Here is a 24,220-nt window from a genome sequence, read left to right on the forward strand (position 1 = left end):
AAGCAGACGTACAGCTTGATGCAGCATTGGGGAGATAGAGCACCCCAGAGCATTGCTGGAGCTGCGCCATCATTGCGACGCAACTCCAGCAATGCGCCGCCTTTACGGCACAGATGTGTAACCCTTCAGTGACGTTTTGGGCCCATGGTGCGCCGCATTGTAAATACGGCGCGCCATGGGTGGTGATGGCATGTCGCACAATTACTGGCGCATCCCTGTTACTTTGCAGGGATGCACCGGTAATTGCAAATCTGCCCCTTAGTGTCTAGCATTACGCAGTTCTGCAAACTACACTCATACATAATTTCTCAGGCCAATGAAATGAACACAAAATCAAAAATAAATAAGCATAGTAGCAACGCTACTGAGAAGGAGAGCAGTGCACCTGAAATGCACTGAAGATTTTGAAATATAATTTACCTACAATGTAATCGGCAGCATTATTGCTCTTGATAAAAAAACAAAAAATTGCAATATAATAACACATAGAGCAGGAGAAAACAGAGTAGTGATGAAATAGCTACTACTACTCACCAAACCCTGGGATCTCGACGCCGAGCAGGTCGAGCAAGTCGCGTTCCCGGTCCAGGAGATCCGTCCAACGGTGGGTGACTTGGTTGTAGGTGCGCCGGACCCGAGAGTGTTCAAACATGGCCCGGCACACCTTCTCCCACCGCTTCCGGCGCTTCCGGAGCCCGTAGCCGCTTGCGATCTTGCTGCCTGCCGCGATGGTCCTGGGGAGGCGGCGCTGTACAAAGAACACTAGTGCGGTCACCTCCTCTGCCCTAAAGATCTCCCGTGGCATCACTAGCTCCCCCCTCAAACGCCCGCACGGGCGCCTTGCACGGGGTGCGGGACCCTTCCCCTTCTCGGGGTGCTTCCCGGCTCCCTTTACCATGGTCTGGGCAGAAAGGAAGGTATATAATAAAGAAGAAATAGAATAGGGAAGAAGAAAAGAAAAGAGTTTTAAAAAGTAGTATAAAATTAACCAAAAGTAGCAGAAAACACAAAAATATAGAGCTAGAAAACTAGAGGGATAGATAATAAGTAAAATAGATTAAAAAAAATGTAAACAAGCAAAGGATGGCAGAGATTGATAGAGGATACAGAAAGGATGCCCAGAACCATAGCAATGAATGAAAAACAAGATGGCCGCGCCCGTTCACGACCGCGTGGGTAAGTTTGCGCGAGATTTCCCCCGCGATCACACACAAACTTGTACTAGCGAGCCGCACACTTTGCGAGATTACACATAGCGCCCGGAAATGGAAATACGTCACGCAAACAAGATGGCCGCGCCCATGTACGACCGCTAGGGTAACTTCGCGTCGTTGCGCTACAAGCGGCTTGCGAGAACGCAAAAAATCACGCGAACTAACACGCCGCAAAAAACAAATCGCATATTCGCATGAATTCGCGGCTTCCGAATTCAATCTCGCGCGAATTCGCGCCCCGCAAATCATGCGAAATTGCAGAAAAACGATTTTTGCAAAACTGAAAGCACTCAGCAGGTGCAAAAGTTCAAGCTCATCATTAGTAACCATACCCTGCAGTGCTTCCTGAGGGGCCCCTCCAGAGTTCAGTTGCCTACTTGCAACTATTCTATGACCCTGCTCTGACCCTCACAGCAGGCTCAGAGAATAGCTAAAAGTATGCCACAAAGGTCCTGTTAAAAAAAATTACACTGCAACAGAAAGCAATTACAGATAAGGAAGCAGGTGCCAGACTGGAAGTTCAAATTCAGTGACACATTAATCAGCCCCTAATTCATTCATGTCAGTTGAGGCAGGGCAGTTGTGCTAACGAATTTTGCAAAACTGAAAGCACTTAGCAGGTGCAAAAGTTCAAGCTCATCATTAATGAGGAAGCACTTACAGGTAAGGAAGCAGGTGCCAGCTCAAATTCAGTGACACATTCATCAGCCCCAAATTAATTCATGTCAGTTGAGGCAGGGCAGGTGTGCTTTTCCCCCCATAATCTACAGTGATGAACCAGAGGGTGGCAGTGATGAACCAGAGGGTGGCATGGGTGAGTCAGAGGGAGGCAGTGGTGAAACAGAGGGTGCTGTGATGAACCAGACGTAGGAACAACATGGTCGCGACCGTTGCGACCCGACAAGTAAGTTCGCGTTTGCGAACTGGTAAAAAAACCCACGCGAACTGGCAGAAACCCTTGCGAACACAAAATAAAAAAATCCACACATTTGTGTAAGTTCGCGAGTTTTGAATATTGCAAAATTGTAAATACGCAAATTTGCGAACCGCGAAATCGCAAAATTCGCCCATACTTAGAAATTGGGTTAAGATAGACAAGATAACCCAAACACCAAGGAGTCAGTACATGCCAACAATGAAATGCTGTTGCAGGTATTCAAACAGTACAGTGGGTTTGAGAATATTGGAGACAAAGATATGGGACATTTTGTGTATCGTTTTGCGTTTGGATTAAAACCAGAGATTAGTAACATGATTCAGCAGCATTTGATCTGCTGGCAGACCAAAACAATTGATGACATTTTGAGGTATGTGAAGTATTGTAATGACGATATTGAATTGAGACATAAAAAGTTAAAAGAGAAAAAGATGTGTGTCCGAGTGAAGGTAGCAGAGCAGCAAGGAGGAAACCGTGGTTCTCAAACAGGTTATCAGATGAATGGTTAGAATCAAAATGGTCAGGTAGCCTGTGTAGGTAGAGGTAACGGTAAAATGAGTAAAGAAGAGGCTAAGAAGAAATTTCCTTGTCATGCATGCGGAATGTATGGACATTGGAAGAACAAGTGTAGAACTGCTCAAAAGCATAATGGGGTAAATAAAAATTAAAATCCAGAGATGCAGAATGAGGTGATTGTGAATCAACAGCAGCAGCAGGTAATTACTCCACAGTTAGAGGTGCCAAAAGCTCCTCCGCCAAATAATGTGAATGCTCAAGTGCAGAGGTACCGTGGGTACACTGAATTTCACAGAGGGGATCAAGTTGGTAAGAATCAAAATGTGCAAATGCTTCCGCAATACTGGTTGCAGTGCAATGAGAGTGATTAAGACTCATGCAATGACAATGCTTGAGGGGGGAGGAAAAGTGCGAGTTTGGCGCATCTTTGGCGGTAGATCAGTCAGGTCCATTTGTTGACAGAAAGGTGGAAGGTAATGATATTACATTCCTAATGGATACTGGTGCTACCCGTTCTACTGTGAGAGCATCAGAAATTCGGAACATACCCTTCTCTGGAGAAACTATCCAAGTTGTAGGAATCTCGAATGAGCATATTAGAACACCAGTCACAAATCCAATAGAAGTTCGTATTGGGAGTTTCAGAGACATGCATTGTTTTGTGGTATGTGACAAGAGTCCAGTGAATCTTTTGGGAAGGGATTTACTCTGTAAAATGAATTGTACCATTTATGGTACGCCAGATGGTATTGCGTTTCAGACACCTGATGAGGATGTCTCATTCAAAATGATGTTAGCGAACCAAGAGACAGAAGTGGATGAGTTGTTTTTACTTCTCACAGAAGACTATTTGCCTGAAGAGTTAAAAAGTACAGTAAAGTCGGATGTATGGGATTTTACAGGAATGGAGATTGGTCTAATGACAAATGTAGATCCTATTCAGATTACGGTGAAAGAGGGTGCCATATATCCAAACACATGATTGAGCAAGGAATTCTGAAAGAAATATTAAACCATCCTTGTAATTTGCCTATCTTGGAAATTAAAAAAGCCCAGTGGAAAATACAGAATAGTGCAGGATTTAGGAAGAATTAATAATATTGTAGTACCCTGTAGTCCAATAGTGCCAACTCCAGCAGTGATCCTGTATCGGATTCCCTGTTATGCAGAATGGTACACAGTAATTGATTTGTGCCAAGCATTTTTCTCAATTCTTTTGCATCCACAAAGTAAATATTTGTTTGCATTTCGGTTCGGAGACCGTGTTTTGGCATGGTGCCGAGTTCCTCAAGGGTACACAGAGAGTCCTTCAATTTTTAATCAGATTCTGAAAAGTGTTTTGAGACCCTGATCATGACAGGAAATTCAGTTTTGGTTCAGTACATTGATGACCTGTTAGTGGCATCAAAGACACGAGTGGCATGTGTGACAGATACCATTGCCTTACTGAACCATTTGACAGAAGGTGGACACGAAGTCTCAACAACAAAATTGCAATTTTTTAAACAGGAAGTTCAGTACCTAGGACACAAAATAGAAAAAGGAGTCAGGAAGGTGACACCAGAACAAATTAGTGTGATTAAGCAAATGAGCAAACTTAAAACTCAGAAAGAAGTTTGAATGTTCCTAGGAAAGTTTGGATACTGCAGACAGTGGATCAGTGGTTTTTCATTGATTGCAAAACCTCTACAGAGGTTGATACGAAAGATCCAATTGTTTTGGATAATGAAAGCATGGAGGCTTTTACTAAATTGTGAAAGTCTTTGTCGAGATTCTGCATTGGGAATGCCAGATTATGCAAAGGATTTTGCGTTGTACTGCTGTGAAAGAGATGGGTGTGCACTTCAGTCCTAACTCAGAGACATGGAATGGCATGACATCCAGTAGCATATTTTTCTGCTACTTTGGATTCAGTGGCTGCAGCATTGTCAGGCTGTTTGAAAGCAGTAGCTGCTAATTATGTGAGTCTGGAACAGAGCCAAGCAATTGTAATAAGACATCCAGTCAAGGTATATGTGTCAAATTCAGTTGAGATTCTTTTGACATGGACGAGGACACAATATATGACCTATAGTCAGCTGACTAGGTACGAAAGAGTGATCTTGGGTGTTGAAAATGTGACTGTGGTGAGGTGCGCAACTTTAAATTCGGCAACCCTGTTGCCGAATTCATATTGTGAGGAAGTGAGAGATGAAGCAGATCACGATTGTTTGAATGTGACAGAATTGTGCACAAAGCAAAGGCCTGCCATTGAGGATACCCCACTAGAGGAATCAGACTGTGTTATGTTTGTTGAGGGATCATGTTTGAGGAATGAAAAAAGGTGAATTGTGTTCTGCCTATGCTGTATGCACAATAGCAGGAGTTTTAGAAGCATACTGTATAAAAGGGGTAAAATTGCTGAATTGATAGCTCTGATGAGAACATGCAAAATTGCCAAAAGCCTGTGGGTAACCATATTTACTGATAGTCAATATGGTTTTGGGGTTTTCCGCAGTTGTGGATGCCAAGAGGATTTCTTACTTCTTCAGGTTCCACGAGCAGCAAAACTGTGAAAGATTTATTGGATGCCTTGCAATTGCCTAAAAGGATTGCAGTGGTCAAATGATCCACACATAAGTCAGGAGATGATTATATTACGAAAGGCAACAGATATGCTGATCAGGTAGCACAAACGCACAAAATTGAATAGGCCTAAACAGAGGTATGGAAAAAGAAAATGCCAATTGCCACCTTATGTTCTCCTCTTCATTTGAAATTTGGGATGAATTTGGAGTTGCAGGAAGAGGCAAGTGATGAGGAAAAGGAAACTGGATAAGTCCAGGCTGCAGAAAGAGAGCTGAGGACGAAGTGTGGGTTTATATAGACAAAAGACCAGTCATGCTAGATTTTTTACTTTCACAGATGGCAAGGGTATACTATGGAATTGCATATGTTGGAAGAGATGCAATGATTAGGCTGTTCCAGCAGTAATGTATAGCCCAAAATTGAGGGTCATTGCAGAGAGTCTGTGCCAGAGGTGCGTCATCTGTCAGCCGCAAAATTGAGGCAGAAAGACATTTGTTATTTGGGGATGAATTGTAAAGGCAGCAGGACTATTCACCCGAACCCAATTGGATTTTATTGAGATTCCCCCATGTAATGAACTAAAATATGTTTTGGTTGTTGTTTACTTGTTCTCTCGCTGGGTGGAAGCCTATCCAATGAGAAGAAATGATAGTCTCACTGTAGCCAAACTACTTTTAAGAGAGTTGATCCCAAAATTTGGAATTCCAGTCACTTAAGAGATAGATAGAGGAACTCATTTTAATAATGAGATAATTCGAATGATTTGTGCTACATTACAAATTGGGCAGAAGCTGCATTGTGCCTATCAACCCGAAGCATCTGGAGTGGTTGAGCAGATCAATGGCACAATAAAATCTAGGTAGGAAAAGTGTGTGCATCCACAACACTGAGATGGCCTGATGCTTTATCCCATGTATTGGTGAGTCTTAACAGCATTCCTGATAAAAAGTCTGGATTGAGTCCTCTTGAAGTCCTGATGGGAAGAGCAATGAGACAAGTGATTGTACCAGCGAACAAACTGATGAATATATCTGATGATCTAGTGCTTGATTATTGCAGAGGATTGACTGATCTGGTGCGTTCTGTGTCTCACCAGTTTGGAGAAAATGCAACCACAACACAGCCGAATCAGGCTCATGATCTGAGTCCTGGAGAGTAGGTTCTCATGAAGAAACACATGAGGAAGTCGTGATAATAACCCAGGTGGAATGGAGTATATCAAGTTATTCTGGTACCAACGACAGCAGTGAAGTGTGGTGACTTGCCAAATTGGATTAATGTGAGTCATTCCAGACGAGTCCCAAGTCAGCTTGAAAGACAAGAAGAGCAGCAACTGGTAAACTAAAGACAAAAACCAGAGGCTGAAGTGTGTAAAGCTGAAGAATCTAAAGTGACACATTCTGAAGAACAAACAGATGATGAGCAACCAAGTACAAGTCAAGTAGAATGGGAACCAGCTACCGGGTTTCATGAGACTGCTGTTGAAACAGAAGAAAGGGAAGTTACTGAAAGTGGAGAAGAGGAACATAAAAAAGAAGGGCCAAGTAAAAGAACCTGTGAGCCAGAATATAAAGGTGAAGAAGCAGTTCAAGCTAAGAGAGCAAGAAAGGGTGCCAATTGGCCAGATGGATGAAAAGACTGAAATACACTCTTGTAAAGAGGAGGTCAGAAGCAGAATCAGTACGGAAAATAAGGAGAGTAAGAATTCCAAGCAAGAAATACACGGTACCAGAATATACTTATGTGATATTGTAGGAAATTGAGAGCACAGATCCAAGTGAAGTGAAGTGAAGTGAAGAAAAGGACAGTGCTAACATTGAGCAAATTGATGAAAACAAATTGAAACCACCTTAAGAGAAGTTTGAAAAACTAAGGTGCAACATTGTCAGTCAAAGTGAATTGAAAGACTCAGAATTCTTGAAGAAATAAATAAAAGAAAGGGGTAAAGAAAAAAGCCTTGAAGTGTAGGATTACACCATGTTTTGAAATTTTTAAGCAAAGTTTAGAGTTTTATAGATTTATATATTTCTATATTTTTTTGGTAGAATACAAACTGACAGAAGCGACAGTGACTGGACATCCAAAATCTAGCCTAAAACATGAATGTATTAAAGCTTGCTTATGTAGTGTCTTTTTACTAACATTAATGTGGATATTATTAGCAGTCATTCTGCCTATTCTAATGGTAAGTAATAACAGGAACAATGCTAATGATGTGATAAGTGAAAGAGTGAGTGATGCTACTAGAGAATCCCCTGATATTAATATAGAAGTCTGTCCCAGACCTACCATCACCTACCTTTAACATATGGTGTGTCATGTAGTGTTTTAACAAGCCTTTTCTATGTGACGCGGAAGCTGGAGCATCATTATTCTAATATAGATTCAGTATTTTCAGAAACACCTGTTATAAAAGAGCTGAACATCGTCTTAAGTAGTAAAAAAGCATGTTATATGGGAGAAATCTTCCATATTACCAAAACAATAGATATAGAATATGCTTACAAACATCATATAACATGTAGTTTGCAGGTTGAAGTAAAGGTGTTCATAAATATGGTAGAAGATAGAAGAGAACTTTTCCAAATAAAAGCTGCTGAACAGAAGTCACATGTACCACCGTGGGCATTTAAAGAGGGAAATTATGAGAAAGGTGGGACATACGCTGTAATGGCCCTATAAAACAGTTTCTCAGAAAGAATAGGTGATATCTTTGGTGCACTGATAACATCAGTTGGAGTCGTCCTTAATTCACATAAAACTCAAAAATTGGCCAGAGTGGTTGATCGTTTATCAACAGACACTGCTGGTGGGTGTTTGATGATTGCCACCGAAATGGTTGCGATCAGGTCAATGGTTTTACAAAATTGACTTGCCCTTGATATCTTATTGGCAATAGAGGGTGGAGTCTGTGGCATGTTGAAAATTCAACACTGCTGTTCTTATGTCTCGGACAAAAGGTATTGAGGGATATATTAAGAATACTACGAAATTACAAGAAGATTTGACCCAACTGAAGGTTGACGGTGTCTGGGAGAGACTTGGCAAGAGTTTCTCCTCTGTAGGTAAATGGTTTTCTACCTTTGAAAGTAGCTTATGAGGAAAAATAATAATGCCAATGATTTCAGTAGCTGTAGTAGCCTTAGCAATAATAACAATATATAAATGGTGTAAATGTAGACGTGGAAGAAAAGAGATAACAAAATCAAATAACAAACGAAGAGCAAGAAAGAGAAACAGAGATGAGATAGAACTAGAAGATATGAAAGGAAACTATTATGAAATGATGAAAGATTTAGATGCCAGTATGATGAAAAGTGAAAAGGATACTGAACTTTAGATAAAACAAAGATGGCAATTGGTATGATGGGTATTTTGTGATGGCTCAAAAATGCCATCAACGGGGGGATTGATGGAGCAGGATGTTGGGAAAAAGAAAACCTGCTCAAATTGACACCCTTGTAATATTTACTAACAGTGTGCAGTGGAAACTAATGTATAAATCACATAAATACACGGGAAACTGCTTTGCGCATGCGTGCACTAATGTGAACTAATGCATGAAAGAACAAGGCCGCATTTCGCATCTTGCATCTTACTTTATAGATAATAATAAATAATGCTGCTTTTGCTTAAAGCTTTGCTAAGAAACATATTAACATTGGATAGTGCAAAGGTGGGTGGTAAACAGTGAAAAGTGCATTTAATGTAATTAATAAATACCTTTGTTTTATTCGTCGTAGTGATCTGAATGGGTCTGCATTTCCTAAAATTGACATGGTAGATGGTGGCTGGAGAAAAGCATCAATAACACAATAAATAGACAGAAAATCTGCGCGCTGCAGAAGAGTGCGAAAGGCCAAGGTTGATCAGCTCCGAAAAACATGGTTTGTCTGCCAAGAGACGAGATTGGACATGGGACCCAAAGTCAGTGTATATTCTTCTTCCGCGGACACAGCAAAAAGGACTCATGTGAACAATGAAGTTTGTTACATGTATTATGAATAAATGAACGTGTATTCACAAGTCGAGGATCACTTAATGAGAACAATGTAAGACTGTAGAATTATGAATGTGATCATGGTGGTGTGATTGACCGCGCTCCAAATCATCCAATGAGAGACTGAGTTCTGAAAATCACTTCAACTATTGTGATTTGGACATGTAGGTTTCCGGTATAACTAGGGGGCCCTGGGGGTGGGGTTAGTCAGCAGTAGAGTGGGTGGAAAACGCATTTGAAAGAAAGAGGGGTGATTTGTCACTGTCCTTTGGTTTGCAGAGAGGCCTAGCTGATCCAGTCCCTGTCCTGTTCCTGAATCTTGAAATCTTTGTTCCCTGACTCAATCACGGAGAACCCCCGCTAACCCTTTGGCCAGGGGAGTACTATTTTTTGTCTCTCAAACTTATGTCTCTTCGCCGATCCACTCCTTCATATGCATTTTGTTCATTTGATGAGTATGACACTGTTTGCATTTTGCTAATGGTTTTCTCTCCCTCTTGTGAATTTTGTTTGTTTGCCTTGTAACATGTATGCAATGAGCATTCTTTCTCTCACACTTTTTGATAAACGTTATTAATTTTACAGAGAGTCTGTGATTATTTAGCTAACTATATTGATAACTAGTACTATTATTACCATCAACTTATCAACTAATGGTCCATCAACCAGAGGAAAGAGAGTTGACATGCAGGTTCAGGTATGTACTTAGTAATGTCAGATATGAACCTGTAAAAGAAAACAACTGATCACATCATTAAAACTTGACCTCCAGCGCATCAGGGATTTCATGAGTTGGGTGAATGTGTATGGGCCATTTATATGTGATGCTTTTGAGTATCGATCCCTGATTAGGTGTCACGCTGGATCAGTTTTAAAGGGTGCCTTATTCACAAAGTGGAGTTAAGCCACTTTAATTGAAGCCCCTATCGTCACCACAACGTCGAGAAAAGTGACGTTGTGATAGCGAAGAGTTTTGTTGATTCCGGCATAGAGGGCGTTGCCGTAGTCGAGTCTGCTGGTGATGAGTGCATGGGTGACAGTCTTTCTGTAGTCGGAGGGATCCATTTGAAAGTCTTACGGAGGATGCGGAGGCAATTGAAGCTGGCAGATGAGACAGCATTGATTTGGCAGTTCATGGAGAGGGAGGAGTTGAGGATTATGCCGAGTTTCCGAGCGTGGTCAGTATGGGTGGGTGGGCTCCCGCGGGTGGAGGGCCACTAAGTGTTGACCCAGGCGGAGGTGCAGGGTCCGAGGATGAGGGCCTTAGTCTACTCGGAGTTGAGCTTTAGGCAGCTGTCCTTGATCCAAGCTGACACGTTTCTCATACCTTCCTGGAAGCTGAGTCTGGTAATTTCTGGGTTCTTGGTGAGGGAGAGGATGAGTTGCGTGTCGTCAGCGTAGGATAAGATGCTGAGCCCATGCTGTCTGACGGTGTTGGTGATGGGGGCCATGTAAATGTTGAAGAGCGTCGGGCTTAGTGAAGATCCTTAGGGTACTCCGCAGATGATGTCAGTGGGGTCTGAGAGGAAGGGGGGAGTCTGCCCCTCTGGGTTCTGCCGGAGAGGAAGGATCGTATCCAGTCGAGGGCGGACCCCTGTATTCCCACGTTGTGGAGCCTGGCGGCTAGTGTGCGATGTGAGACAGTGTAGAAGGCGGCAGAGAGGTCTAAGAGGATGAGGGCTGTAGTGTGTCCCTGGTCGAGCAGCATGCAGATGTTATTCGGTGGCAGCATTTTAAACATCTTTGTGCCACCCTGTCTTACTGTTGTATTGGTATAAGATTGGCACAGCTGCACTACATAAAAAAAATTCAGAGAAGATGGCAACAAAACAGACCTGGCAGTCTGCTTTACTAGCATAAGAAAGACCACCAGCAGGGGCAGGTGGGACTCTCCCAATGGGGTACCTCATGCCCACGTCTTCTACTAAAAACAGAAGCTACTCTAAGACTTTCAACAATAAGGCAATCAGTAGGCAGTCATTTTTATCTGCCATGAGCCATTCCACTAAATGTGTAATCAGGCACAGGGGAGAGAGTGAGAATCTGTTGTTTTTATGGAATTGCCACGCTTCCATGACTTTTACTATGGAAACAGAGGAGCACCACACTCTAGGACAACAATCCTACCATATCTGTAATTAGTGGTAGATTACTGGGCATAGTACACTACGGTCTATATCAGTTGGCTGGACTATTGATAGTAATACCTTTCCCCATCTTTGGGCTCATATTAGTGCTTAGCTGCCAGTGCACACTACCTTGCCAATCCCTTTTTGACTCTTATTGCAAAGAGTCTGCAGGTCTGACCGGCAAAGATTTGACGCCCTTCATTTTTGCCCAATGAGTGGATGGCTTACATTCTTTGCAAGTGTGTAATATTGTAGGCCCCTTGAGGAAACAAGAATGAAACATGCACCTGATGGGTCCCTAGTTAACAGTATTATGCTCCCTTCTCTTTTTTCAAACTCTACCTTAGAAAATTCTTTATTTTGCTTCCGGCTGAAATACTTTATGTGGTCCAATATGACCAGTCTGCACTTAGGTAGATTTCTCAAACAGTAAGCAGGTTACACAGAAATATCCACCCAAAATCTTGACCAACAGAAATTATAGACCTGAATAACTCTATACCTGTATTCTCCAGAATCTACAATTGGGAAGGGTTTCCTTGGTAACTTCTAAGATGGGTAACGGAAAACAAACAAGTCAATGAGTCTTGATATGCTTAATTAAACATTCTTTTATCTTTCCCAAACAACACCCTCTCTCTTCTCCTAAAGGGCTTTGTCCAAGTATACGCAGAGGGTAGAGTTTGTTGACAACACCCAGTTCGAACTTGTCTAGCTTAGTCTGATAGTTATATAACTGCTCAGTAGTGTGGTTATTGTGTGAGTGTGCTTCTTTTCCTGTGGAAGAGCATCACTTGTCTTTTGGCGTTATTGTACAACTAAAATGTCAGTTTAACTATAACGTTCCTGTAATCTGTGTTTTTTGCCATGAATTGCTACGGTTGTTAAAATGCTCATCCCTAACTATAACGTTCCTGAAACCTGTGTTTTGTTAGTGAATTTCTATGGTTTTTTAAATGATAATTCCTAACTATAACGTTCCTGTAACCTTTTTTTTTTAAGTGAATTTGTAAGGTTTTTTAACCAGCAGTCACATTTCAGAGTGGTGTAGAAAAAAGCTGGGATTCCGATCAGCTCTCAGGAATTCCACTGCAGAGGACTTACGGGAGCTACCAGGAGGGATTTTTGGCCCCAAGGTCCCTCTGGTGTAAAGTGAACTTCATCCCCCAACCAGTAGTGCACCAGGAAGTGCGCTTGCAAAATGTTGGAGAAAGTGGGGCATGGCATCCGAAGACATCTTAGCAATCCCACTGTGTGGGACTTACTGAAGGTAACAAGAGGGGTAGTTGGCCCCAAGGACATCCTTGTGGGCCAACTACCCCTCCTGTTATCTCTAATAAGTCCCACACAGTAGGATTGCTGAGTTCTGATTAAGCATGGGCGTAAAATCCGCTCCGCTCGCGGATTTTTCGGATTTTCGGCAAATCCGCAATCCGCGAACGCTCGCGAATTTGTCGAAAATCCGTGAATCCGCTCGCGGCGGATTTTTTGCTTGGTTGCGGCGCGCGGCGTGGTGCACGGCGTTCACTTTCCGTCATTTTAGCGTTTGCCGAGTTGTTTTTCTTTGCGAGTGACGCGCCATTTTAGATCTTGCTGCGTGTTCCCGCGGGAGTTTGTCGCCCGCGAATACGTACTCGCGGCTTGCCACCTTGCACAGCACACCTCGCGAGAGTTCGCAATTGCGAACATGTAGTTGCGGCGGAAAGGAACAATCTCGCACTTGCGAAATAGAGATTTTGCAATTTCGCACAAGAAAATCACCAGCAAACAGGATAAACCTTCAGAAAATTATGATTTTTATCAGAATCACTCCTCAGGTTGACATTTGCATGGCCTTTTTTTTTGCAAGGAGTCCATTTTGGGGGGGGGGGAGGAAGGAAGTGCCCCACAGTCTCCAACTTCCTGTTCCTGTCCAGCAGGCTCCTCCCAGTGCTTTGTCCATCTCCTGGTCACTTTCATTTGGATCTGGAGCTGGAAGGATTACTTTTTGTGGGTGCTGCTGGATATTTGGATTTGAGGCCTTTTTGACTGTCTTTGGATCACTTTTGGATTAGAAATCAACTTTCACAAGTAAGTTTGTTTGGGGCATTACAGTTGCTGCAAGTACAATTTTGGAACTTTTTCAGAAAATTAAATAAATTATATTGTGGGTAGCCACAGTATCCAGTAGGACCAGGGTTGGTTATGGGTGCATGATACAACTGTTTTGTTGAATTTAAACACCATTGAGGCCATGGATGGGCTGGGATTGTGCAGATTTTATTGTTTTTTGTCGTTTTTTTGGGCCTGCTGGTGTGGCCCTTTGCCCAGGGGTGGTGAGTGTTGCATGGGCCTAGTCTTTCTGTGGGGTGTCTTCTTGAATTTAAACATAATTGAGGCCATGGATGGGCTGGGATTGTGCTTATTTTATTGTTTTTTGTCGTTTTTGGGGGGCTGCTGGTGTGGCCTTTTGCTTGCCCAGGGGTGGTGGTGGTGCATGGACTGAGTGTGCCTGTGGTGTTGTCTCACTCTCTTTGATGTAAACATCATGGATGGCATTGGATTGTGGTGATTTCTGGCTGTTTTTCTGTTTTTTGGGGGTGTACTGTTGATGTGGTCTGGCCATGTGGGTGGTGGTGGTGGCCATCTTGAGTGCTGGCTGGTACAGGCAACATGTGCTTGGGGTGTAAGGGGGCCATTTTGAGGAGAGGCAGTGTCTGAGGCCTGCACTTATTTTGCCTACTTTTCATCCCTTATGCCCAGGGGTAGTGAGTGTTGCATGGGCCTAGTGTTTCTGTGGGGTGTCTTCTTGAATTTAAACATAATTGAGGCCATGGATGGGCTGGGATTGTGCTTATTTTATTGTTTTTTGTCGTTTTTGGGGGGCTGCTGGTGTGGCCTTTTGCTTGCCCAGGGGTGGTGGTGGTGCATGGACTGAGTGTGCCTGTGGTGTTGTCTCACTCTCTTTGATGTAAACATCATGGATGGCATTGGATTGTGGTGATTTCTGGCTGTTTTTCTGTTTTTTGGGGGTGTACTGTTGATGTGGACTGGCCATGTGGGTGGTGGTGGTGGCCATCTTGAGTGCTGGCTGGTACAGGCAACATGTGCTTGGGGTGTAAGGGGGCCATTTTGAGGAGAGGCAGTGTCTGAGGCCTGCACTTATTTTGCCTACTTTTCATCCCTTATGCCCAGGGGTAGTGAGTGTTGCATGGGCCTAGTGTTTCTGTGGGGTGTCTTCTTGAATTTAAACATAATTGAGGCCATGGATGGGCTGGGATTGTGCTTATTTTATTGTTTTTTGTCGTTTTTGGGGGGCTGCTGGTGTGGCCTTTTGCTTGCCCAGGGGTGGTGGTGGTGCATGGACTGAGTGTGCCTGTGGTGTTGTCTCACTCTCTTTGATGTAAACATCATGGATGGCATTGGATTGTGGTGATTTCTGGCTGTTTTTCTGTTTTTTGGGGGTGTACTGTTGATGTGGACTGGCCATGTGGGTGGTGGTGGTGGCCATCTTGAGTGCTGGCTGGTACAGGCAGCAACATGTGCTTGGGGTGTAAGGGGGCCATTTTGAGGAGAGGCAGTGTCTGAGGCCTGCACTTATTTTGCCTACTTTTCATCCCTTATGCCCAGGGGTAGTGAGTGTTGCATGTGCCTAGTGTTTCTGAGGGGTGTCTTCTTGAATTTAAACACCATTGAGGCCATGGATGGGCTGGGATTGTGCAGATTTTATTGTTTTTTGTCGTTTTTTTGGGCCTGCTGGTGTGGCCCTTTGCCCAGGGGTGGTGAGTGTTGCATGGGCCTAGTCTTTCTGTGGGGTGTCTTCTTGAATTTAAACACCATTGAGGCCATGGATGGGCTGGGATTGTGCAGATTTTATTGTTTTTTGTCGTTTTTTTGGGCCTGCTGGTGTGGCCCTTTGCCCAGGGGTGGTGAGTGTTGCATGGGCCTAGTCTTTCTGTGGGGTGTCTTCTTGAATTTAAACATAATTGAGGCCATGGATGGGCTGGGATTGTGCTTATTTTATTGTTTTTTGTCGTTTTGGGGGGGCTGCTGGTGTGGCCTTTTGCTTGCCCAGGGGTGGTGGTGGTGCATGGACTGAGTGTGCCTGTGGTGTTGTCTCACTCTTTTTGATGTAAACATCATGGATGGCATTGGATTGTGGTGATTTCTGGCTGTTTTTCTGTTTTTTGGGGGTGTACTGTTGATGTGGACTGGCCATGTGGGTGGTGGTGGTGGCCATCTTGAGTGCTGGCTGGTACAGGCAGCAACATGTGCTTGGGGTGTAAGGGGGCCATTTTGAGGAGAGGCAGTGTCTGAGGCCTGCACTTATTTTGCCTACTTTTCATCCCTTATGCCCAGGGGTAGTGAGTGTTGCATGGGCCTAGTGTTTCTGAGGGGTGTCTTCTTGAATTTAAACACCATTGAGGCCATGGATGGGCTGGGATTGTGCAGATTTTATTGTTTATTGTCGTTTTTTTGGGCCTGCTGGTGTGGCCCTTTGCCCAGGGGTGGTGAGTGTTGCATGGGCCTAGTCTTTCTGTGGGGTGTCTTCTTGAATTTAAACATAATTGAGGCCATGGATGGGCTGGGATTGTGCTTATTTTATTGTTTTTGGTCGTTTTTGGGGGGCTGCTGGTGTGGCCTTTTGCTTGCCCAGGGGTGGTGGTGGTGCATGGACTGAGTGTGCCTGTGGTGTTGTCTCACTCTTTTTGATGTAAACATCATGGATGGCATTGGATTGTGGTGATTTCTGGCTGTTTTTCTGTTTTTTGGGGGTGTACTGTTGATGTGGACTGGCCATGTGGGTGGTGGTGGTGGCCATCTTGAGTGCTGGCTGGTACAGGCAGCAACATGTGCTTGGGGTGTAAGGGGGCCATTTTGAGGAGAGGCAGTGTCTGAGGCCTGCACTTATTTTGCCTACTTTTCATCCCTTATGCCCAGGGGTAGTGAGTGTTGCATACTTGCATGTCCCTAGTCTTTCTGTGGGGTGTCTTCAATGTAAACATCATGGATGGCATGGGATTGTGCTCATTTTTCTGTGTTTTGTCGATTTTTTGGGGTGTATAACTGAACTGATGTTCCTCTGTCTTCCATTGCTTTTAGGTGCACAAGAAGACTCAATAGAACCACCAGTGCCAGGAAGAAGTCCTGCAGCGGTGTGTGCAGCATAACGTCACGCGACGTCACGTCTGGACACAGAACCCTCTGCAACTCGTGCAACTGCTGCCTGCTGACCTGCTCTGAAGAAGATGGCCCCAAAAAAAGTAACCCGTAGCTCCTCTAGCAAGAAAGGTGCCAGTAAGGAGCAGAAGAAGCAAGTTACCAAGGACACTGGTGTGCCGCCCGCCCCTTTTTTTGTGAGTAAAAAAAAAAGTATGCCTGCAGCAGCTGCAGCGGGATCTGCTGGGGACCAAGCTGGCAGCAGCACCCCCGCTCCATTGGGCTCAGTGCCACCACCACCACCACGCCAACTTAAGTCCAAGCCCTTGAGTGCTGCAGAGGCAGCCAGTATACTTCTTCAATCACCATCGACCAGTGATGTTGGCTCATCGCAAGAAAGCAGCAGCAATGTCCCTCAATCAACACAGGTTGTTGTAGCTCATCTGACGAGTGTTGAACAACCACAGCGGCAACAACAATCACATGTGCAAGTACAAGCCCAAGTACATGTGGAAGGAGAGGCAGCGCAAGGAGATGCGCATGCAGAGGTGCATGGAGGGTCACAACAAGTGCCCACAATAGTTGTTCCTCCCGAAGTAGGGGCACATCAGGAAATCGACAATCAAGGCGAGGTATCATTTGAGGAAGCCACTCCTCCTGATGATCCTTCATTGTCTTCCACAACCCTAGCAAGGAAGAGATCAAGGGTGGTGTCTACATCCTCTTCAAGCACACCTCCTTCTGATGATACGGATCAAACTTGGGAACCAGCACCACAGCCGTCTGAGAGTGAGGCACACCATGATCCAACAAAGGTACTTAAGCGTAAAAGGAAGCTCGTCCAAAGTCTCAGACTTATGGAGTGTGATGAGGCTCAACAAGAAGTGGCGGATACTGCTGCTGATGAAGACTCTGCCAACGACGACCCAGTCATCATAAAGGTCACTGCAGCCCCAGCGGGCATGCAGCAAACAGACATTTTGACCCTAGCCCGAAGAGCTGCTGAGCGTGATGATGATGATGATGTCGTCGATGAGGAGGCAGTGGAAACACCACAATCATTGGAGTTAAGTAGTACACCAACTCGTCCCGCTTCCATATTTCTTTCTGGCAAGAAGAGACCTCCGTCAACCTCGACCTTAATTAGTGGCGGTGAAAGTGCAAAACGTACAAAAGTTGGGCAATCCAGATCCTCCACTTCATCTGGCATTAGCTTCATGACCACCACCACCAGTATCGCCGCCTCCTCCATGTCCCACAGACACTTCAAGTCCCCCGTTTGGGACTTCTTTACTGTTTGTCCAAAAAATCCAAAGTTTGCCATTTGTACCATTTGTAAGCAAGCAGTTAGTCGTGGTAAGCCAGGTACCAACTATGGTACCGGAGGCCAGAGAGGTCATCTTAGGAGACAGCACACTGTCAAATGGTTTGCGCACCTAGATGCGATCAAGAAAGGCCAAATTCAAGGAAACGTTGATGTTTCATCTGATGATGACGAGCAGGAAGAAGACGTGTCAAACACTTCCCTTACACCCAGTACCCCTGTCAGCAGCACACCCAATGTGAGGCACACTAAGAGTGTTGGAGCGAGTGAGACACCAACGCACAAAAGTTCACCAGCGAGCAAAATTGGGTCAACGAAGTCATTATCAGCCCGTAAATGCTTGGTCCAGGGCAACATTAGAACAATGCTTACTTCAGACGTGCCATATGAACGCAACCACCCACTGACGCGTCTGTATAACACTAAGCTGGCTAAAATGCTAGCTGTGGACCTTCTACCTTTTTCTTTTGTAGAAGCGGTAGGTTTTCTTGAATTAGTTGCAACGCTCTGCCCTAAATGGAAGGTTCCGAGCCGGTTCTATTTTGCCAGAGTTGCGGTTCCAGCACTACATGAAGATGTGCTGCAGGCGATTGGGGCAGCTTTGCAGAAGAGTGCTGTTCACACAATACATCTGACAACAGACATGTGGACCAGTGGCCCAGGCGATGATTACATGTGCATCACTGCACACTGGGTCTCTTTTTCAGGTGTTATAGCAAAGCTAAACGCAGGTGTTGACCCGGACCAAGTTTTCAAAGCTGCTCGGAAACATGCAACACTAGCCATGTTTGCCTTGGAGAAAAGTCACACAGCAGAAAACCTTTTGGAAGAGTTTGACAAAAAGGTGTTGTCAATGCTATCCCCCCTAAAACGCAAGATTGGTTATGTTTCCACGGATAATGGCGCCAATGTAGTTAAGGCCATGTCACAGGGTCACCATGTTAGAGTGCCGTGTTTGGCGCACTGTATCAACCTGGTAGTTCAAAAATTCTTGAGTGATAAAGAGAGTCCAGCGTTCGAGGTAATGGCCACCTGCCGCAAAATGTGCAACCATTTCAGCCATTCTTTTAAGGCCCGGAAGCATCTGCGGAGACTGCTACTTCAACGTGGAATGCCAGTGAAAGCACTCATCCAGGAGGTGGCAACACGTTGGAACTCAACCTTCTACATGCTTGAGCGTCTGCATGAGCAGTATACGGTACTCGATCACTATTTCTTGACAGAGGCTACATCTCAGAAGGAGGACCTGCGGATGAGTAAGGCGCAATGGGCCATAGTTAAAAGCCTGACAGACATGCTTCGTCCTTTTGAGTTCTTCACGCGTGCAGTCAGCCAGGAGGACTGTAATTTGGGAAAAGCTATCCCATTGTTGTGCATACTGGAGCACCAACTGATGGCGGTTTCTTCTGAGTTTGAAAAAGATGAAAAAAAAAAAAACCATTTCATTTTGTCTGAGAAATTATTACATCGCCTACGTGGTGATGAACGTCTTAAAAACATCAACTCAGATCAGCATTACATTTGTGCTACTATTCTGGATCCACGCTACAAAAAGGCGCTGGCAGACAACGCATTCTTTCCTTTCGCTGATGCAGATGTTCAAAAGTACAAACATTGGTTAGCCTGGTCAGCCAAGAGGTTTGAAAAAGAACGGCAGGTTATTGAAGGAGAAGCCAGTACATCAGCATCAGCATCAGCAGGCCATCCGCAGTCACAAGAATCCACTTCTGCACCTGTGGCTGGGGCACAAGTGACCTCTCAGCCGTTAAAGACACCGGCAACTGGATCATCTGCACCACACACAATGACAACACTAACAGTGGCTGGGGAGGAGGATTGGCTAAGTTTGATGGGGTATGGTTCTCTAAAAAATGTCACAGGCACAGCAAAAAGTAAGCAAAGTGGAGGAACAGTTGATGACCTTGAGTCGATGGTGCAGGACTATCTGAATGACTCAACAGTGGTCTTTCTTAATGAGGAGCCATTGCAGTATTGGCATGGCAAAAAACAATTGTGGCCACAGCTCTACAACCTGGCTATAAACTATTTGTCTTGCCCACTCGCAAGTGTGTCTTCTGAACGTGTTTTCAGTGCTGCTGGTGGCATTGTAACTGCCAAACGGAGCCGCCTATCGCCCAAAAATGTGGAGCGGCTGACAATGATCAAGATGAATCAGCACCTCATACCACCAGATTACAAAGTGCGAGAAAGCACGCCACATGAAGACGATGAGGACAGCAACGTAGATGAGGGGATTTTTTCTCTGTTCGGTGCCACTGACCTCATCCAGCCTGAATTCGCAGAGTATGATGACGAAATCTTGTTCTTATTCCCTGACACCGAGCCCTGAAAATGAGACAATCAATCACGAACTTTCTTTTTCGTCCTTATTCACTTTTATTCCTGTGTGCTTTGTGTCTCTCTTTCTTTGTTTTGCACAGTTAATTTAATTCAAACTTTAATCACCTAATCCCAAAAAGAAGACCATCATCAGTACTGTCTTCACTTGTTTGCTTATTGATTTGAAGGTGCCGCAGTCTACATTCCTCAGGTTCACAAGTTCTGAAGAACATGCTCCTCTATCCTCCTCCTCCAGACTGCGATTTCCCTCCAAGCAGAGTGCTGGATTACGCACAATGAAGAAAGACTCAGCACTTGTGGGGGTGTTGTACTTCTTTGCGGGTGAGTTGACGGTTTTGGGCCCATTGCTGTGAAGCTCTAATAATGGACAAAAGTGTTTTGGACCAAATATGAGGTGAAAATTTCTTGCCGTTTTTGCTGACTTGCTTGCCTTTGAGGTGCTCTTTGGCGGGGTTCCGGGGGTTTGTGTGTAATTTTTGGTGTCTGTCGAAGCACTGCTGCGACAGTCTAATCTTGATTGCATTTGCTTTTCAGGAAATCCGTGGTGGAAAACAGGAGTTATGATGATTGATGATGACCTAGCTGCACAGCGCGTTACTTTGGACCGAAGGCCGAGAGATATTGTAAGTATGAGATTTAGCTTTTTCGCTGTTTGGGGGTGTTGTCGGGTGTTTTTTTGCGGGTGGGTTGGCGCCGGCGGGTCTTGCCTGGGGCATTCCTGGGAAGGTCTAATACCGGATACAAGTGTTTTGGACAAAATCCATAAGGAACAGCCTTTTTTTTGCCATTTCTTCAGACATCTTGCTCAATGTAGCATTTTGGGGGGCTTCCTGCTGTTCGTGGGTGGGTTGCGGCCGGGGTCTCTGTCGAAGCACTGCTGCGACAGTCTAATCTTGATTGCATTTGCTTTTCAGGAAATCCGTGGTGGAAAACAGGAGTTATGATGATTGATGATGATGACGACCTAGCTGCACAGCGCCGCGTTTGGACCGAAGGCCGAGAGACATTGTAAGTATGAGATTTAGCTTTTTCGCTGTTTGGTGGTGTTGTGTCGCGTGTTTTTTTGCGGGTGGGTTGGCGCCGGCGGGTCTTGCCTGGGGCTTTCCTGGGAAGGTCTAATACCGGATACAAGTGTTTTGGACAAAATCCATAAGGAACAGCCTTTTTTTTGCCATTTCTTCAGACATCTTGCTCAATGTAGCATTTTGGGGGGCTTCCTGCTGTTCGTGGGTGGGTTGCGGCCGGGGTCTCTGTCGAAGCACTGCTGCGACAGTCTAATCTTGATTGCATTTGCTTTTCAGGAAATCCGTGGTGGAAAACAGGAGTTATGATGATTGATGATGATGACGACCTAGCTGCACAGCGCCGCGTTTGGACCGAAGGCCGAGAGACATTGTAAGTATGAGATTTAGCTTTTTCGCTGTTTGGTGGTGTTGTGTCGCGTGTTTTTTTGCGGGTGGGTTGGCGCCGGCGGGTCTTGCCTGGGGCTTTCCTGGGAAGGTGTAATACCGGATACAAGTGTTTTGGACAAAATCCATAAGGAACAGCCTTTTTTTTGCCATTTCTTCAGACATCTTGCTCAATGTAGCATTTTGGGGGGCTTCCTGCTGTTCGTGGGTGGGTTGCGGCCGGGGTCTCTGTCGAAGCACTGCTGCGACAGTCTAATCTTGATTGCATTTGCTTTTCAGGAAATCCGTGGTGGAAAACAGGAGTTATGATGATTGATGATGATGACGACCTAGCTGCACAGCGCCGCGTTTGGACCGAAGGCCGAGAGACATTGTAAGTATGAGATTTAGCTTTTTCGCTGTTTGGTGGTGTTGTGTCGGGTGTTTTTTTGCGGGTGGGTTGGCGGGTCTTGCCTGGGGCATTCCTGGGAAGGTCTAATACCGGCTAGAAGTTAGTTGGACAAAATCCATAAGGAAACACCAGTTTTGGCACTTTGTAAGTTAGGGTTCGTTAGGGTTAGCCCTAGCAGCAGGATTGCATGTGTTTAGGGGGGTTCTATTGCAACGCGGTTCTGTTGTTGTAGAGCACTGTTGGAGCGATGCTGGCTATGGATACTTTTGCTTGCAGGCAAGTGGTTTGAATACAATCCACGGTCTGTATTTGGGTCTACTGTTACTTTCAAAGTACGTTTTGTAACCATTTTTCTGCTAGGCATCATCAAAGTGTGACTTTTTGAACCACACAGCGTACATACCTTTTATTTATTTATCAGTGGTATTGTAATAGCACTTCCTGTTTTCCGTTCAATAATTACAGGCCGGGTTTCAGTCAACATCCGCCAGGCAGGCAGTGGACAGGGTGTCTCTTCTGTCAGTGGTCACCACCACATTGATGGACGAAGCGTCAGCTGGAATGGAGGAGTGCCGCCAATAAGAGGAATTGTTTGCTGCATGCAACTTACTTACCAATTTCAACAGGACAACTCCAACAACATACGCAATACAGATACAGTATCCATTGTTGTCTTTTATTCTATGAGTGTGACTGCATGTGCTTACCTTTACTTTGTAACCAAAGATTGTCTGTAAACTCTGTATCTTCAATTATTGTTTGTCCATGCTCTGCTTTTTTTTTCTTCTCTCAACAAAACCTACCCAAAAAGAAACCCCCATTCCCATCCATTTTACAAACCCTAACCCTCTTCCCCCGGGCTGTGTTGTTTTGCTTGATGTCTGACTAAAATGACATCAATAATTCCACACACTTGCTGGGGAGGATAAGGTGATAGCAGCAACAGGCTGGTGAAGGAATACGAGGATATCTTCTAGACTTACTCAGCTTCAGTACTATATCTTCTAGTAGTAGTAGCCAATGTCAAATAAATTCAACGCAAGTACTAGTTATACTTGCAATACTTTACCATTTGTTAGGCTACATTATGGCACTGTTCTAGTGTACTGTCACCTGCTATTTTCTCGATCGTACCGTAACCGTTGTAATGCTACAGTAAGGAGTACAAACAAGGTTTCGTTTTCTTTTTTTCCATAGGCATGCAACTGCCACTGTGTCACACCACTAGTAACACCGCAATGAGGAAATGTCACCCGCCCAGGAATGACAACGTTAATCCCCATTTCACCTGGAGCCAGCCCTGGGCCTAGCCCTAATTTCTAACACAAATTACAGGTAAGATAAGCGTTTGGTGGGAGGTAGTATAATGGAGTATTATTTCGGAGTAGACAAGAGTTTGACGGTTGTACTACTAAAGTCCTACGACTGTTCAGGAAAACAAAGTTACTGTTACACCCCCGCCCCCCACCCACCAGACTGAAAAGCAGTAAAAAACAGGTATGGTCAGATAAAGTAGTTGAAAAATATATTTATTTATCCCTAACAAAATAATCTCCCTCACCCACCCTAACCCCAACGATTGTCTCTGAAACGTCCCAAAACGATCCCAACTCCCAAATCCCACCCCCCAAAAGTCTATAAAAAAAGGGCAAGGGACACTCCACTACTGGAGGGTGCTGGTGCTGGTGCATGATGCGGCATGGGCATCATACTCCTTGCGGAGGGTGGCAAGCTCGGAGCGGAGGCCCTTAACCAAGGTCTTATACCTCAGGACCTCCTGCTCCAGGTTGGACATGCGGACTCGGAGGCGGTGTTGGCGTTCCTTGCAGCTCCTGTGGGGGGCAGCTGGTGTTTCCGGTGCTTGGCGGTGGCGGTCGGCTTTCTTAGCCCGGCTCGGTCCCGCTGGTTTAGTCACGGAGGAGGATGCAGTCGAAGATGTTGCCCCGCTCGACTGCGTGTCCTCCTCCTCCTCCAGGGCCACCAGCCGCCGATACTCGGCGACTGTGGCCTCCAGCCTCCGTTGCCGGGCCAATCTAGCCTGCTCCCTCCTTGTTGTTGATTTGGAAGAAGGAGCAACTATATGAAGAAAGAAAGACATAGTCTGTAACCAATGCTCCTTATTAATAACACAAAGTGATTGAGCCGAAAGTTGGGTCACAGAGTACAAGTAGCAAATTGAAAGCACAGTACATAACTATTGAGGACAGTATCTATGTAACCCTCCCACTTCTG

This window comes from Lissotriton helveticus, chromosome 3_1 (assembly GCF_964261635.1).
Source record: "Lissotriton helveticus chromosome 3_1, aLisHel1.1, whole genome shotgun sequence".
In the NCBI taxonomy this organism is placed as follows: domain Eukaryota; kingdom Metazoa; phylum Chordata; class Amphibia; order Caudata; family Salamandridae; genus Lissotriton; species Lissotriton helveticus.